We start from the raw sequence: 16,363 nt of genomic DNA on the forward strand, positions 1-16,363 counted from the left end.
TATACTGCAATGATTATAATTCTCAGATATGTTAAAAGAGTGATAAGTGTCATATTTATGTAATATTTCATATTAAAATAAGTAACACTTGTGGATATTAATTGTTAAAATAACTAATATAACCCCTAATTTATGAATTTGAACATTTTAACATATATTGTGATTATAATATGAATAAGAATGATTTATTCCCAAATTTGTGTTAGTTTCATGATTCTAGGAAAAAATGGAGATGAAAGGGCAAAAGGAGAATATACAAGATAAAAATGGAAAGTTGGAATGCTCCAAATACTCATCCAAACTCGCCTAAGCTAGAAGCTTCCAGAAGATCTCACACAAGCGAGCCCAATCTTGCCTAGGCGAGATCACTCTAGAGACGTTGGGCCTGTTTTTGTCACACTCGCCCAGGCAAAAAGTCACTTAGCCCAACCCCAACTAGGTTAAACATGAGGCGTGAGGCACAACCGTAGACATCAATGTGGAGAATAGGTGATAGAAAACCCTAGAGGAGGCAACCATCAAAGAGAAATATCCTGGATCTTCTTCTCTTGCTTTCCATGCTTGTAATGGCCAACATGAGTGGCGAATTCTATCCTTGGGATTAGGAGTAGTTCAAACCCAGTGTATTGAGGTGATATCTAAATATAATATTATGTTCTTGATTGATGATTTGTATTGTCATTTTGTCTCTAATGCTTGTTTATCATTATTTAAATCCTTAGATTTGTCTGAAAAGTATCTCTAAGTTTCTGACCCAAATGATAATGTTTAACATACGGTAGGAATAGATTTGAAATGTTAATTGCTATCAACATCTAATCGTAATACTAAAGATTTTTTATAAATATGCGAGGAATCGATATAAATGAATTTTATATGAGATCAATATCAATCAAAGGATAGAATATTACTATACTTTTCAAAATACAAAAGATTAAGAATGATGAACCCCAATCCCAATTTTCCCAAATTGAACCAACAAATTCTTTGACTTGCTTTCTTTATAATTTTTGCAATCTTTATAACAAACTCCCAACAAACTTTATTTACTTTTCTTTTCTATTTAGTAAATCTTATACTTAATAATTCAAATGTTCCTTGTGGGTTTGATATCCATCCTTAGGGACAAATTATTACTTCTGACGTTGTTGGGGAAAAATTTAACTTTTGAGTACAAATTCCTAAATATTGTGAATATTTTAATTGTTTTCATTTTTTTGTTTAAGGTATGTAGAGTGAAATTGTGGGGAAAGTTTAATGTGATGGTTGTCAGAGGACTTTTTATTTTCTTAATAGGTTTCCAATGTAAGTTTACAAATTTACCCTTTTTTAAAAAAAATACTTGAATAATGAAATATGAGGTAATGCATGTAGAATGAATTTGTGGGGAAAGTTTATTCAAGTTTGTGAGTAATGTGATGGTTGTGAGAATTTTTATTTTTTTAAAAAAAATATTTAAAATGTAACTTTACAAATTTATACATTTTAAAAAAAATACTTGAATAATGAAATATGAGGTATTTTTTCTGTAGATTTTAGTTAATTAAAATTTTAGTCAATAATTTCTTGTTTCGTTGAATAATTATTTTTGAAAAAAATATGAGTTACTTATCATTGTTTAAAGATAAAAAGTTTTGATAAAAATAATATTTTTTGTTATAAAATGAATTCTAATAATAGAAATTGTAAAAAATGTTTAAAAAATAATTTGATATAATTGATTATTTATTTACTTAATAAAAATATAATATTAAAATTAATTAAAAATAAAAATAAATTAGTTATTTATGTACAAAATTTGTTTAAATTAAAATATTATTAACCAAATATTTCAGTGAAAAGAATATAAATAATATGTGTTTAAATTAAAATATTATTAATCAAATATTTTAGTTAAAATATATAAATAATCTAATTAGAAAAAAAAATATAAAATCAGAACCAAAATATGCTGATGCAAAAAATAAAAATGATAACAAAAATTAAAAACATTGTACAAGAAAATATAGCACAAAATCAATTATGGCATGGATAACATAATATGTACCACAACATTGATTTTCGTAAATAAATAAGGTTAATATTGTTTATCTACAAGGGACAATCAATTATCCAAAGAAAAAACATAGATAATCGATTATTGGGGAAAAACATTTATCCGTTGAAAAAAAAATATAATCAATGTTGTTTTCCTCTAAAATGGCATGCATAATCTATTCTCGTGTCTTTTTGTCTAAATTTAAAATGTTTCACTGTTGTGCACAAACTTCATGGCAGAAGCTCACGCGGTTTCAACAAAATAGTTGACGGTAACAAAGTAAAATGACACAAGCTTATGTGGTTTTCTTCCCAAATTTTCAGCAGTAGCGAGGATGGGATAAAACACTTTCGTTACATTTTCTCACTCAAATCCACACAAACCAGTAGATACAAAGAGAAATCATCAACGCACATCCATCTTCGACAATAGTAAATGACTAGAAACAAACACAACATAAGTCTTCGTTTGACATGCTTAATTTAACCTTTTACAAGATAAAGCAAACTGAAAGCTTCTTCTATCACCTTTGGAGAACTTCATAGTCAGATGAACTAGATTTGAGTAAATGATGCTTGCCTAGATATTTCCTAACGTGGTCAAACAGATTGTGTTGATAAAATGGAGACTACATGGAAAAATATGGTAGGATAATTATCTGAATAACATAGGTTTAATTCATGTAAGTATTCGAAGAAGATTACACAAAGCTCACGTCCATTAAATGAATTTAACGCGGTCTAGTGTCTTAACAAATTATTTGACAATACTACATATAATAAAGACCATAAGTCTTTCGTTTGCCCAAACAAAAATGAAATTAAAAGATTATTTTAGATTTAGTATTGTTCATGACATGACGATATAATGCAAGAGATAAGCTTGATTATACATTTTTTTTCTCAACTCCATTAATAATCTTTTTTATGTGTAATCTATCTAATTATGTTTATAAAATTATATGAAGTGTTTATCCTTTTGTTATCATGTAAAAACTAATCATCAAAATTATAATTCAATTAAAATCAAATTTCAGAATTAGATTTGAAAGTGAAAGGCGTGCAATCATAACATTCACTACATTTAAAAGAAAAATTAGTTGCAAAAGAAAGTGAAGGTGATGCTGTGAACGCTAAATAGTGTCCTATAAGCCTTCAATATTAAAAAATAATTAAATAAAGCGTGGGTAACTGTGACTTATATGAACATAAACTAAAAAAAAACAAAAAAAATTACATGGATAGAATGGTCACAACTGAAACTATAAATAATAAATAATAATAAAAATTTAAAATTTGTAGGTTATGCCTACATAAAAATAATATATATATTTAAATTAAATTTTTATATGTAATAAAATTATGAAGGTTCAGTCCACGCTTGTTTAAAAATTGTGTGGCCAAATTGTTGACTAAGTCCACGCTTCTTTGAATAAACAATATAAAATATAATTTTGTGTGGGTAACATGTAGGCTAAATCCACGCTTGTTTAAAAATATGTGGCGAATATGTAGGCTAAGCCCATGCTTCTTTAAATAAATAATATAAAATATAATTTTGTGTGGGGAGCATGTAGGTTAGGCCCATGCAAAAAACACACCACCCGTGTCCCACGCACCGTCACTATTTTTATGTCGAGCATATTAGCTTTGATCCGATCGGTCATCGGTAGTCGATGACGTCAGCAGCAGAGAACCACGTGGACCACTCGCAAGGTGACACGTGGACCAGGTGACAGGGAGACCAGGGAGGCGATCGCCAAGAGCGGTGATCGGGGGTCAGTAATCAAGTGACCGTCGACAGATCAGGCGGCAGAGAGGTCAGGGGATAGATCACCCAGAACGGTGATCGGTGGTCAGTAGTCAAGTGGCCACCAACAGACCAGTTCTCAGACTAACGCCTGGGGCAGAACGCGAGAAGCAAATAAGCACTGATCAGTCATCGGGTGCATTGTCATCGGGGTCTCGTGTTACACGCAGTTAAACTGGGACTGAGGTTCCCAGCGAGAGCGTTACGCATGGACCTCGCACGAGCACATCTCAGGGAATCATGCACGAGAGTGGCCTGAGGGAACTAGTAAACCAGTCAGTGATTGGTGATTCCCTCAACCCATTACATGCGTGGCACCGTGAAGGGTAAGCTGTATACGCAGAGAGCAACGTTTGGTGAGTGTGCCTAGACCAGCCACACCTGACGTTCTGCTAAGAGTATGCGATTTACCCAGATGAGAGAAATATCCTAAGTTACTACGCAAGGGCGTAACTTAGGCACACAAAAGGAAGCGCTAGAGCCCTTCCAGTAAGTGACACGTGTGTGGTTAGATGTGAGTTGCAGGCCTCCATGTGTCATCATCTGAGAGGGGTGCGGTCCAGACAAAAGTGCACTCCGTACCACTAAGGGTACAGACAAGCGCAGCCAAGCGCAGGGACGCGCAGACATGCACAGACTCTCACGCTCTCACTACTGATTCTGCAGGTACACTGTCTCTGAAAAGCATAACAGAATTCTGTTATGCCCAGAAACAGAGGGAGAGACACAATAAAGAGGGAATCAGGGAGAGATGAGGGGGAGAGAAAAAAAGAGAGTAAGAGTTTTTCACACACACTGCTAGTTTTCTCATCTTTGGTGGTTCTGTGGACTAACTTGATCGTCGGAGTGCAAACGGCCGCTAGAGGCGCCGTCTGTGTGTTTTGCAGGTCACGTTTGGAGATCCAAGAGAAGGTTCTGAGGGTGATTCTGCAGAAGACGCAGTCGCGTAGACGGGGCAGAGAGTGCTACGAAGCGATTCCTCCACGTTCGAGTTGCCGGCAGGATCAAGCTTCCAAAGTTTAATTGCGTCTATTTATTATAAGTAGTGTCCCTTTTTGACCCATCCTAATAAGCATATTTTTTGTAGTGATTTTTTTGCTATATATAAATAGGAATATTACATTTAGATAAATCACCATATACTCTTAATGGAAAAGTTTTGAATCTTACCTTACATTTGCCATGACACTGTTATGAATAGTATAAATTTAAATTATGCGTATTTAACCTTAGAAATTTATTTTACATGACATTGTTATAAATATTATAAATTTAAATTATACGTATTTAACCTTATAAATTTAAGTAATATTGGAACATAATAGCATACTCTTATATATTAATTGATAGAACTCATGTATCCTATTTAACCATGGCAAGAATCATTTAAATTTATAACACGTAAATAAGAAAGTGCATTTAATCATACATATACTAATACTATTTTTGTCATGTAAAATTATTTATAAAATATTTATTCTCACTTATTTTTATATTTATTGTATTTTCCTTAAAATAAAAATTATAAAAACCTTTCTAAGTATACCTACATTGATTCCCATATGTTTAACAATTTGCTACAAGCGTGGTGAGTATATACTCACAATCATCATTGGTATATTATTTTCTCTCCACTTTCATAAGATAACATAAGAATCCCTTATCTTTGATTGACTTTTCATAATGTAATTTATCACTATTTTTATAAAATTTTGTAGACATTATTATCAAATATGACATTTCAGTTAAATTGACATCACATGATCAAACTATCATTTGTCATTGTATGAAAAAATATTATTAAACAAGAAAAAAATACAAACAAGTATGGAAGGACTGGACTATAACCCATACAAAAGAAGGAACATCAAACTAAGACTAAAAAACATAGGAACTAAACACATAACATGATACAAATGTAGACCCCATAAAAGACTATCACAAAACAAGGACCATGAAAATATAGATAATTTTTTATTTTGGGACCTACATTAGTTGACTTCATAGCACCTTTTCTTTGGATGCCCCCAAACTTTTTATTAATTTAAATATCATCGTCTTTATTCATATTAAGAAATTCTTCCATTTATTTATCCAATACTTTATCGTACATTCTTTCATGAAGTTTCCAAATGTGAAGAAATATTTGAAACAAGATAAAAAAAATCCTTTCTCTAAAGCATGTTTATCTATCTTGCCATAGACACCAAATTCCTCCAACCCATTTTCAGTATTGGTATGTATCCTCTATTGAAGATGGATATTGCCCCTTCAAGACAAAGAGTTTGGTGAAGCCAAATGTGTAATTTTCCTTTGTGTTTGTATTTGCTTTAAGGATGTCTTAGGTATAGATTAGAGGTTCTTTAAAGTAGACTTTTTGCTGGGTAACTCACTTCTTAACCCTTGACCATGTGATAAGAGCAAGCACAAGTTTTATGAAAATGTTTTTCACATGTTTTGCAAAAAATATCCTTTACCGCATAGAAAATGAATTTGTTCTTCTCTAAATGAATATATTATTTTCTTAAGTTGATGCCTTGAATAAGTGTTTTTTTGAAAATCATGTTTTATGCATCAAGTATCTTAACTAAGTTTTCATTCCATCAAAACAACTGTGTTTCACTTGTTAAAAGGTTCTTGTTATCGTTTTGAAAATGAATTTGTTCTTCTGTAAATAAATAAATTCTTTTTAATCTGGTGCCATGTTTCTCTTAAACGGTTTTTCACAGTTTTATCCTTGCACTAGGGAGTTTGACTAAGTCTCCTACATATAAAAAATTCTTTCACTGCCTTTGAAAATAAATTTGTTCATTTTATTTTCAATCTGTTCTTTTTATAACAGCTTTAACTGTTTTTTGAAAGTTTGTTATAAAATGTTTCCTATAAAAGGAGAGTTTCTTCTAGCTTTAAAACGTTGTTCATATCATTGAGAAAACTAGTTTTACAACTGAGATATAAGAGATTTCAAAGGATTAGCATGAGTTCTTGAATGATTTTTCAAATCACAAAGTGTGCTTGTTCTTGGTTGGTTCTAAGGCTTGGCTAGAGGAGTTGTCACTGTGTGAGTAATGTGTTCTACTGGTCTAAGGCAGATTTCTGCATTCTCTATAAGGTGTATTTGTTTCATATCTCAATTCCTTGTAAAGTGTGATTGTAAGACTCTTCTTGATAGGGTTTCTTGAAGAGTTGTGTGTGCTGGAATAGTGATTTTCAGCAAGGTGTGCCATGTTCTTGTAGGGTTCAAGAAAAGTGGTTTTTGTAATTGTTTTGAATTGTGGTTTAGTGGATTTCACCTTGGATTATGTGAAGACTAAATGTAGCTCACTTGGTGAACCAGTATTATTGTTTTGTGTTGATTCTCTCCTAATCCCTGCACTCAATAATCACTGATCAAACTAATCTGTCAAGAAATAAATCTATTCAATTGTGTTTGAATCTGTTCTTTCTTGGTACGTGTATATTGTTCTTGATTTTCTGGAAAATCCTCTTAAGAACTTCTGTGTAAATATGTATGTGCTGTGAAACATAATTGGAATTCGTGTTCTGTTAAAAGTAAACTCAATCTGTTAATTGTTTTAAAAAACGAGAATTGTTTTTGTCTTCAAAGGTTGTGATTAATTGTTTAGTCCTCGGATTTAATTATGTGGAAATCAATTTGAACCTTGCCTACAGATTATCTTGCTCATCGTTTGAAATCACAACACTGTGTTACTCTTTCATTAAAGAGAATAAGAAAAATAAATTTGTTCATTGCTAAAGAAATCGATTTATTAGTCTCTGTTCTGTGATAAATTCAAATCTGTGCGAAAAGTAAAGGGATTTATACTAACAAAAACCATAACAATTAATATTACATTCAAAACTCAAATCACACTTTGAGACATTTTCTTCTTCTTGCATCATAATTACTATGAAATGTAGCATTACATTGAGAAATTAACATATCACAAGTATAATTACTAATCATCAATAAATGTTTCTCTTATTCTCCTTTAATTCATTCCATCATAGCTCACTGTCCATTCCTCTCTTGAATTGGCATTTCATCTTGAAGATAAAATACCTAAGTCTGGATTCGTTTCACCATATACTATTAAACCACATCCGTGTGTTGTGTCGGTCGTGAGGAAATTCCACAGAGCAGCCCCAAACCTATGAACAGTGCTGAGAATGTTGTCTCTTGGGTTGTTAATGTTGAGGATCTGTCATTCAACATCCTCGTCTCGTTCTTGGCTCTTCCTAGACTCAAACCCAATTTCCAACAAAATGTTAAGTTTGCATGTTGTATGTATAATCCTCATTTACATGTTTTTTTTTGGAAAAAAATTTCCTTTTTTTGTGTGAATAGTATTCAATATATGTATTACTAAAAAATGCAATCTTTTGTCAACAAAATGTTTTTTAAGTTGAATAACTAAGAGAAAACACAACATTGAGAAAAGTTTTGAATCTAACTAATCAAATGCTTCTATATAAATTACCTTTTGGTATACTTCCTTGATGAATTTAAACATGTTTACATATTTTGTGATTATAATACGAATAAGAATGGTTTATTCCCAAATTTGTGTTAATTTCATTATTCTAAGGAAAAATGGAGATGAAAGGGCAAAATGAGAATATACAAGATAAAAGTGGAAAGTCGAAACGCTCCAAATACCTAAGTCTGGATTCCTTTCACCATATATTATTAAAACACAACAGTGTGCTGTGTTGGTCGTGAGGCCATTCCATATAGCAGCCCCATACCAATGAACAGTGTTGAGAATGTTGTCTCTTGGGTTGTTAATGTTGAGGCATAGTATTAATACATCAACACCTTACATGTTTTTTTTTATAAAAAAATGTCTTTTTTTTAATAGTAATTAATATATGTATTACTAAAAAAATGCAATGTTGTGTCCACGAAATGTTATTTAAGTTGAATAACTAAGAGAAAATTCAACATTGAGAAAATGTTTGGATCTAATTAATCAAATCCTTCTATATACATTTCCTTTGGTATACTTCCTTGATTTGATTTTAAGATAAATCTCATCATTCTTTGATAACTTTCATGAGAAAACTCTATGAATCTTCGTCTTTTATAGAGAAAAAAGATCAGTACTTCAATGAAAGAGGATTAATCTTAATGTTTCTAGTAATTTTCTTTTTAAAATGATTGTTTAAATATACACAAGAAGAAAATTATTCAAATAGAAACTAATTTTACCGATAAAAATAATTCGTTACTATATTGACTAAATTAGAAATCATTTTAGAGGCTAAACAAATCTTGGTTTCTAAATTAGTTTCTATTTTTTTGTTACCAAATTTAGAATCTAAATAATTGGTAGTTAAAACCATGGTAGCTAATTAGATATCAATTTAGAAACTATTTAACAACAATAGAAACTAATTTAGAAACCAAAAATTATTTTAGTATCTGAAATGGTCTTTAATTTAGTCACTATAACATCTAATTATTTTTTAATCTAAAATTGTTTTTTTATTTAATGGGTTTATTGTAGTGATATTTAAAATAAGAAAATTAGTTAATGTATACATTTAATTATTAAATAATGTCATTAATGTAATAAATTAATGTAAACATTATAGTATTTATGTGATATCATTTAATATATTAATACATATTAATGTAACATAAATAACCCTAATTTATTTATTTATTCATTTAATTATTTGTGTAAAATATTAATATATGCTTTAATTTAATGTATTATATAATTAATATTGTAAAACGTTATTAGTCACATCTCTAAAATATTTCTCTCTTTCTCTCTCTCCACACGTAAGCATAGGAACAACAAAGAGGGAGACGAGTGTGGGTTTGACTATCTTATCCCCTTTTCCTAAGGTTAGGTGGGCCAAGTCACTATACTGCAATGATTATAATTCTCAGAAATGTTAAAAGAGTGATAAGTGTCATATTTATGTAATATTTCATATTAAAATAAATAACACTTGTGGATATTAATTGTTAAAATAACTAATATAATCCCTAATTTATGAATTTGAACATTTTAACATATATTGTGATTATAAAATGAATAAGAATTATTTAATCCCAAATTTGTGTTAGTTTCATAATTCTAGGAAAAAATGGAGATGAAATGGCAAAAAAAGAATATACAAGATAAAAATGGAAAGTTGGAATGCTCCAAATACTCATCCAAACTCGCCTAAGCTAGAAGCTTCCAGAAGATCTCACACAAGCGAGCCCAATCTTGCCTAGGCGAGATCACTCTGGAGACGTTGGTCCTGTTTTTGTCAAACTCGCCCAGGCAAAAAGTCACTTAGCCCAAGCCCAACTAGGTTAAACATGAGGCGTGAGGCACAACTGTAGACATCAATGTGGAGAATAGGTGATAGAAAACTCTAGAGGAGGCAACCATCAAAGAGAAACATCCTGGATCTTCTTCTCTTGCTTTCCATGCTTGTAATGGCCAACATGAGTGGCGAATTCTATCCTTGGGATTAGGAGTAGTTCAAACCCAGTGTATTGAGGTGATATCTAAATATAATATTATGTTCTTGATTGATGATTTGTATTGTCATTTTGTCTCTAATGCTTGTTTATCATTATTTAAATCCTTAGATTTGTCTTAAAAGTATCTCTAAGTTTCTGACCCAAATGATAATGTTTAACATACGGTAGGAATATATTTGAAATGTTAATTGCTATCAACATCTAATCGTAATACTAAAGATTTTTTATAAATATGCGAGGAATCGATATAAATGAATTTTATATGAGATCAATATCAATCAAAGGATAGAATATTACTATACTTTTCAAAATACAAATGATTAAGAATGATGAACCCCAATCCCAATTTTCCCAAATTGAACCAACAAACTCTTTGACTTGCTTTCTTTATAATTTTTGCAATCTTTATAACAAACTCCCAACAAACTTTATTTACTTTTCTTTTCTATTTAGTAAATCTTATACTTAATAATTCAAATGTTCCTTGTGGGTTTGATATCCATCCTTAGGGACAAATTATTACTTCTGACGTTGTTGGGGAAAAATTTAACTTTTGAGTACAAATTCCTAAATATTGTGAATATTTTAATTGTTTTCATTTTTTTGTTTAAGGTATGTAGAGTGAAATTGTGGGGAAAGTTTAATGTGATGATTGTCAGAGGACTTTTTATTTTTTAATAGGTTTCCAATGTAAGTTTACAAATTTACCCTTTTTTTAAAAAATACATGATTAATGAAATATGAGGTAAAGTATGTAGAATGAATTTGTGGGGAAAGTTTAATGTGATCGTTGTGAGAGGACTTTTTAATTTCTTAATAGGTTTCCAATGTAAGTTTACAAATTTACCCTTTTTTAAAAAAAATACTTGAATAATGAAATATGAGGTAATGCATGTAGAATGAATTTGTGGGGAAAGTTTATTCAAGTTTGTGAGTAATGTGATGGTTATGAGAATTTTTATTTTTTAAAAAAAAAATATTTAAAATGTAACTTTACAAATTTATACATTTTAAAAAAAATACTTGAATAATGAATGAGGTATTTTTTTCTGTAGATTTTAGTTAATTAAAATTTTAGTTAATAATTTCTTGTTTCGTTGAATAATTATTTTTGAAAAAAATATGAGTTACTTATCATTGTTTGAAGATAAAAAGTTATGATAAAAATAATATTTTTTGTTATAAAATGAATTTTAATAATAGAAATTGTAAAAAATGTTTAAAAAATAATTTGATATAATTGATTATTTATTTAATTAATAAAAATATAATATTAAAATTAATTAAAAATAAAAATAAATTACTTATTTATGTACAAAATTTGTTTAAATTAAAATATTATTAACCAAATATTTCAGTGAAAAAAATATAAATAATATGTGTTTAAATTAAAATATTACTAATCAAATATTTTAGTTAAAATATATAAATAATCTAATTAGAAAAAAAAATATAAAATCAGAACCAAAATATGCTGATGCAAAAAATAAAAATGATAACAAAAATTAAAAACATTGTACAAGAAAATATAGCACAAAATCAATTATGGCATGCATAACATAACATGTACCACAACATTGATTTTCGTAAATAAATAAGGTTAACATTGTTTATCTACAAGGGACAATCAATTATCCAAAGAAAAAACATAGATAATCGATTATTGGGGAATAACATTTATCCGTTGAAAAAAAAACATAACCAATGTTGTTTTCCTCTAAAATGGCATGCATAATATATTCTCGTGTCTTTTTGTCTAAATTTAAAATGTTTCACTGTTGTGCACAAACTTCATGGCAGAAGCTCACACGGTTTCAACAAAATAGTTGACGGTAACAAAGTAAAATGACACAAGCTTATGTGGTTTTCTTCCCAATTTTCAGCAGTAGCGAGGATGGGATAAAACACTTTCGTTACATTTTCTCACTCAAATCCACACAAACCAGTAGATACAAAGAGAAATCATCAACGCACATCCATCTTCGACAATAGTAAATGACTAGAAACAAACACAACATAAGTCTTCGTTTGACACTTAATCTAACCTTTTACAAGATAAAGCAAACTGAAATCTTCTTCTATCACCTTTGGAGAACTTCATAGTCAGATGAACTAGATTTGAGTAAATGATGCTTGCCTAGATATTTCCTAACGTGGTCAAACAGATTGTGTTGATAAAATGGAGACTACATGGAAAAATATGGTAGGATAATTATCTGAATAACATAGGTTTAATTCATGTAAGTATTCGAAGAAGATTACACAAAGCTCACGTCCATTAAATGAATTTAACGCGGTCTAGTGTCTTAACAAATTATTTGACAATACTACATATAATAAAGACCATAAGTCTTTCGTTTGCCCAAACAAAAATGAAATTAAAAGATTATTTTAGACTTAGTATTGTTCATGACATGACGATATAATGCAAGAGATAAGCTTGATTATACATTTTTTTTCTCAACTCCATTAATAATCTTTTCTATGTGTAATCTATCTAATTATGTTTATAAAATTATATGAAGTGTTTATCCTTTTGTTATCATGTAAAAACTAATCATCAAAATTTTAATTCAATTAAAATCAAATTTCAGAATTAGATTTCAAAGTGAAAGGCGTGCAATCATAACATTCACTACATTTAAAAGAAAAATTAGCTGCAAAAGAAATTGAAGGTGATGCTGTGAACGCTAAATAGTGTCCTATATGCCTTCAATATTAAAAAATAATTAAATAAAGCGTGGGTAACTGTGACTTATATGAACATAAACTAAAAAAAATTGCATGGATAGAATGGTCGCAACTGAAACTATAAATAATAAATAATAATAAAAATTTAAAATTTGTAGGTTATGCCTACGTAAAAATAATATATATATATATTTAAATTAAATTTTTATATGTAATAAAATTATGAAGGTTAAGTCCACGCTTGTTTAAAAATTGTGTGGCCAAATTGTTAACTAAGTCCACGCTTCTTTGAATAAACAATATAAAATATAATTTTGTGTGGGTAACATGTAGGCTAAATCCACGCTTGTTTAAAAAATATGTGGCCAATATGTAGGCTAAGCTCATGCTTCCTTAAATAAATAATATAAAATATAATTTTGTGTGGGGAGCATGTAGGTTAGGCCCATGCAAAAAACACACCACCCGTGTCCCACGCACCGTCACTATTTTTATGTCGAGCATATTAGCTTCCAAAGTTTAATTGCGTCTATTTATTATAAGTAGTGTCCCTTTTTGACCCATCCTAATAGGCATATTTTTTGTAGTGATTTTTTTGCTATATATAAATAGGAATATTACATTTAGATAAATCACCATATACTCTTAATGGAAAAGTTTTGAATCTTACCTTACATTTGCCATGACACTGTTATGAATAGTATAAATTTAAATTATGCGTATTTAACCTTAGAAATTTATTTTACATGACATTGTTATAAATATTATAAATTTAAATTATGCGTATTTAACCTTATAAATTTAAGTAATATTGGAACATAATAGCATACTCTTGTATATTAATTGATAGAACTCATGTATCCTATTTAACCATGGCAAGAATCATTTAAATTTATAACACGTAAATAAGAAAGGGCATTTAATCATACATATACTAATACTATTTTTGTCATGTAAAATTATTTATAAAATATTTATTCACACTTATTTTTATATTTATTGTATTTTCCTTAAAATAAAAATTATAAAAACCTTTCTAAGTATACCTACATTGATTCCCATATGTTTAACAATTTGCTACAAGCGTGGTGAGTATACACTCACAATCATCATTGGTATATTATTTTCTCTCCACTTTCATAAGATGACATAAGAATTCCTTATCTTTGATTGACTTTTCATAATGTAATTTATCACTATTTTTATAAAATTTTGTAGACATTATTATCAAATATGACATTTCAGTTAAATTGACATCACACGATCAAATTATCATTTGTCATTGTATGAAAAAATATTATTAAACAAGAAAAAAATACAAACAAGTATGGAAGGACTGGACTATAACCCATACAAAAGAAGGAACATCAAACTAAGACTAAAAAACATAGGAACTAAACACATCGTCTTTATTCATACTAAGAAATTCTTCCATTTATTTATCCAATACTTTATCGTACATTCTTTCATGAAGTTTCCAAATGTGAAGAAATATTTGAAACAAGATAAAAAAAATCCTTTCTCTAAAGCATGTTTATCTATCTTGCCATAGAAACCAAATTCCTCCAACCCATTTTCAGTATTGGTATGTACCCTCTATTGAAGATGGATGTTGCCCCTTCAAGACAAAGTGTTTGATGAAGCCAAATGTGTAATTTTCCTTTGTGTTTGTATTTGCTTTAAGGATGTCTTAGGTATAGATTAGAGGTTCTTTAAAGTAGACTTTTTGCTGGGTAACTCACTTCTTAACCCTTGACCATGTGATAAGAGCAAGCACAAGTTTTATGAAAATGTTTTTCACATGTTTTGCAAAAAATATCCTTTACCGCATAGAAAATGAATTTGTTCTTCTCTAAATGAATATATTATTTTCTTAAGTTGATGCCTTGAATAAGTGTTTTTTTGAAAATCATGTTTTATGCATCAAGTATCTTAACTATGTTTTCATTCCATCAAAACAACTGTGTTTCACTTGTTAAAAGGTTCTTGTTATCGTTTTGAAAATGAATTTGTTCTTCTGTAAATAAATAAATTCTTTTTAATCTGGTGCCATGTTTCTCTTAAACGGTTTTTCACAGTTTTATCCTTGCACCAGGGAGTTTGACTAAGTCTCCTACATATAAAAAATTCTTTCACTGCCTTTGAAAATAAATTTGTTCATTTTATTTTCAATCTGTTCTTTTTATAACAGCTTTAACTGTTTTTTGAAAGTTTGTTATAAAATGTTTCCTATAAAAGGAGAGTTTCTTCTGGCTTTAAAACGTTGTTCATATCATTGAGAAAACTAGTTTTACAACTGAGATATAAGAGATTTCAAAGGATTAGCATGAGTTCTTGAATGATTTTTCAAATCACAAAGTGTGCTTGTTCTTGGTTGGTTCTAAGGCTTGGCTAGAGGAGTTGTCACTGTGTGAGTAATGTGTTCTACTGGTCTAAGGCAGATTTCTGCATTCTCTATCAGGTGTATTTGTTTCATATCTCAATTCCTTGTAAAGTGTGATTGTAAGACTCTTCTTGATAGGGTTTCTTGAAGAGTTGTGTGTGCTGGAATAGTGTTTTTCAGCAAGGTGTGCCATGTTCTTGTAGGGTTCAAGAAAAGTGGTTTTTTGTAATTGTTTTGAATTGTGGTTTAGTGAATTTCACCTTGGATTATGTGAAGACTGGATGTAGCTCACTTGGTGAACCAGTATAATTGTTTTGTGTTGATTCTCTCCTAATCCCTGCACTCAATAATCACTGATCAAACTAATCTGTTAAGAAATAAATCTATTCAATTGTGTTTGAATCTGTTCTTTCTTGGTACGTGTATATTGTTCTTGATTTTCTGGAAAATCCTCTTAAGAACTTCTGTGTAAATCTGAATGTGCTGTGAAACATAATTGGAATTCGTGTTCTGTTAAAAGTAAACTCAATCTGTTAATTGTTTTAAAAAACGAGAATTGTTTTTGTCTTCAAAGGTTGTGATTAATTGTTTAGTCCTCTGATTTAATTATATGGAAATCAATTTGAACCTTGCCTACAGATTATCTTGCTCATCGTTTGAAATCACAACACTGTGTTACTCTTTCATTAAAGAGAATAAGAAAAATAAATTTGTTCATTGCTAAAGAAATCGATTTATTAGTCTCTGTTCTGTGATAAATTCAAATCTGTGCGAAAAGTAAAGGGATTTATACTAACAAAAACCATAACAATTAATATTACATTCAAAACTCAAATCACACTTTGAGACATTTTCTTCTTCTTGCATCATAATTACTATGAAATGTAGCATTACATTGAGAAATTAACATATCACAAGTATAATCACTAATCATCAATAAATGTTTCTCTTA

The sequence above is a fragment of the Phaseolus vulgaris genome, chromosome 4 (assembly GCF_000499845.2).
Source record: "Phaseolus vulgaris cultivar G19833 chromosome 4, P. vulgaris v2.0, whole genome shotgun sequence".
NCBI classification, from domain to species: Eukaryota; Viridiplantae; Streptophyta; class Magnoliopsida; order Fabales; family Fabaceae; genus Phaseolus; species Phaseolus vulgaris.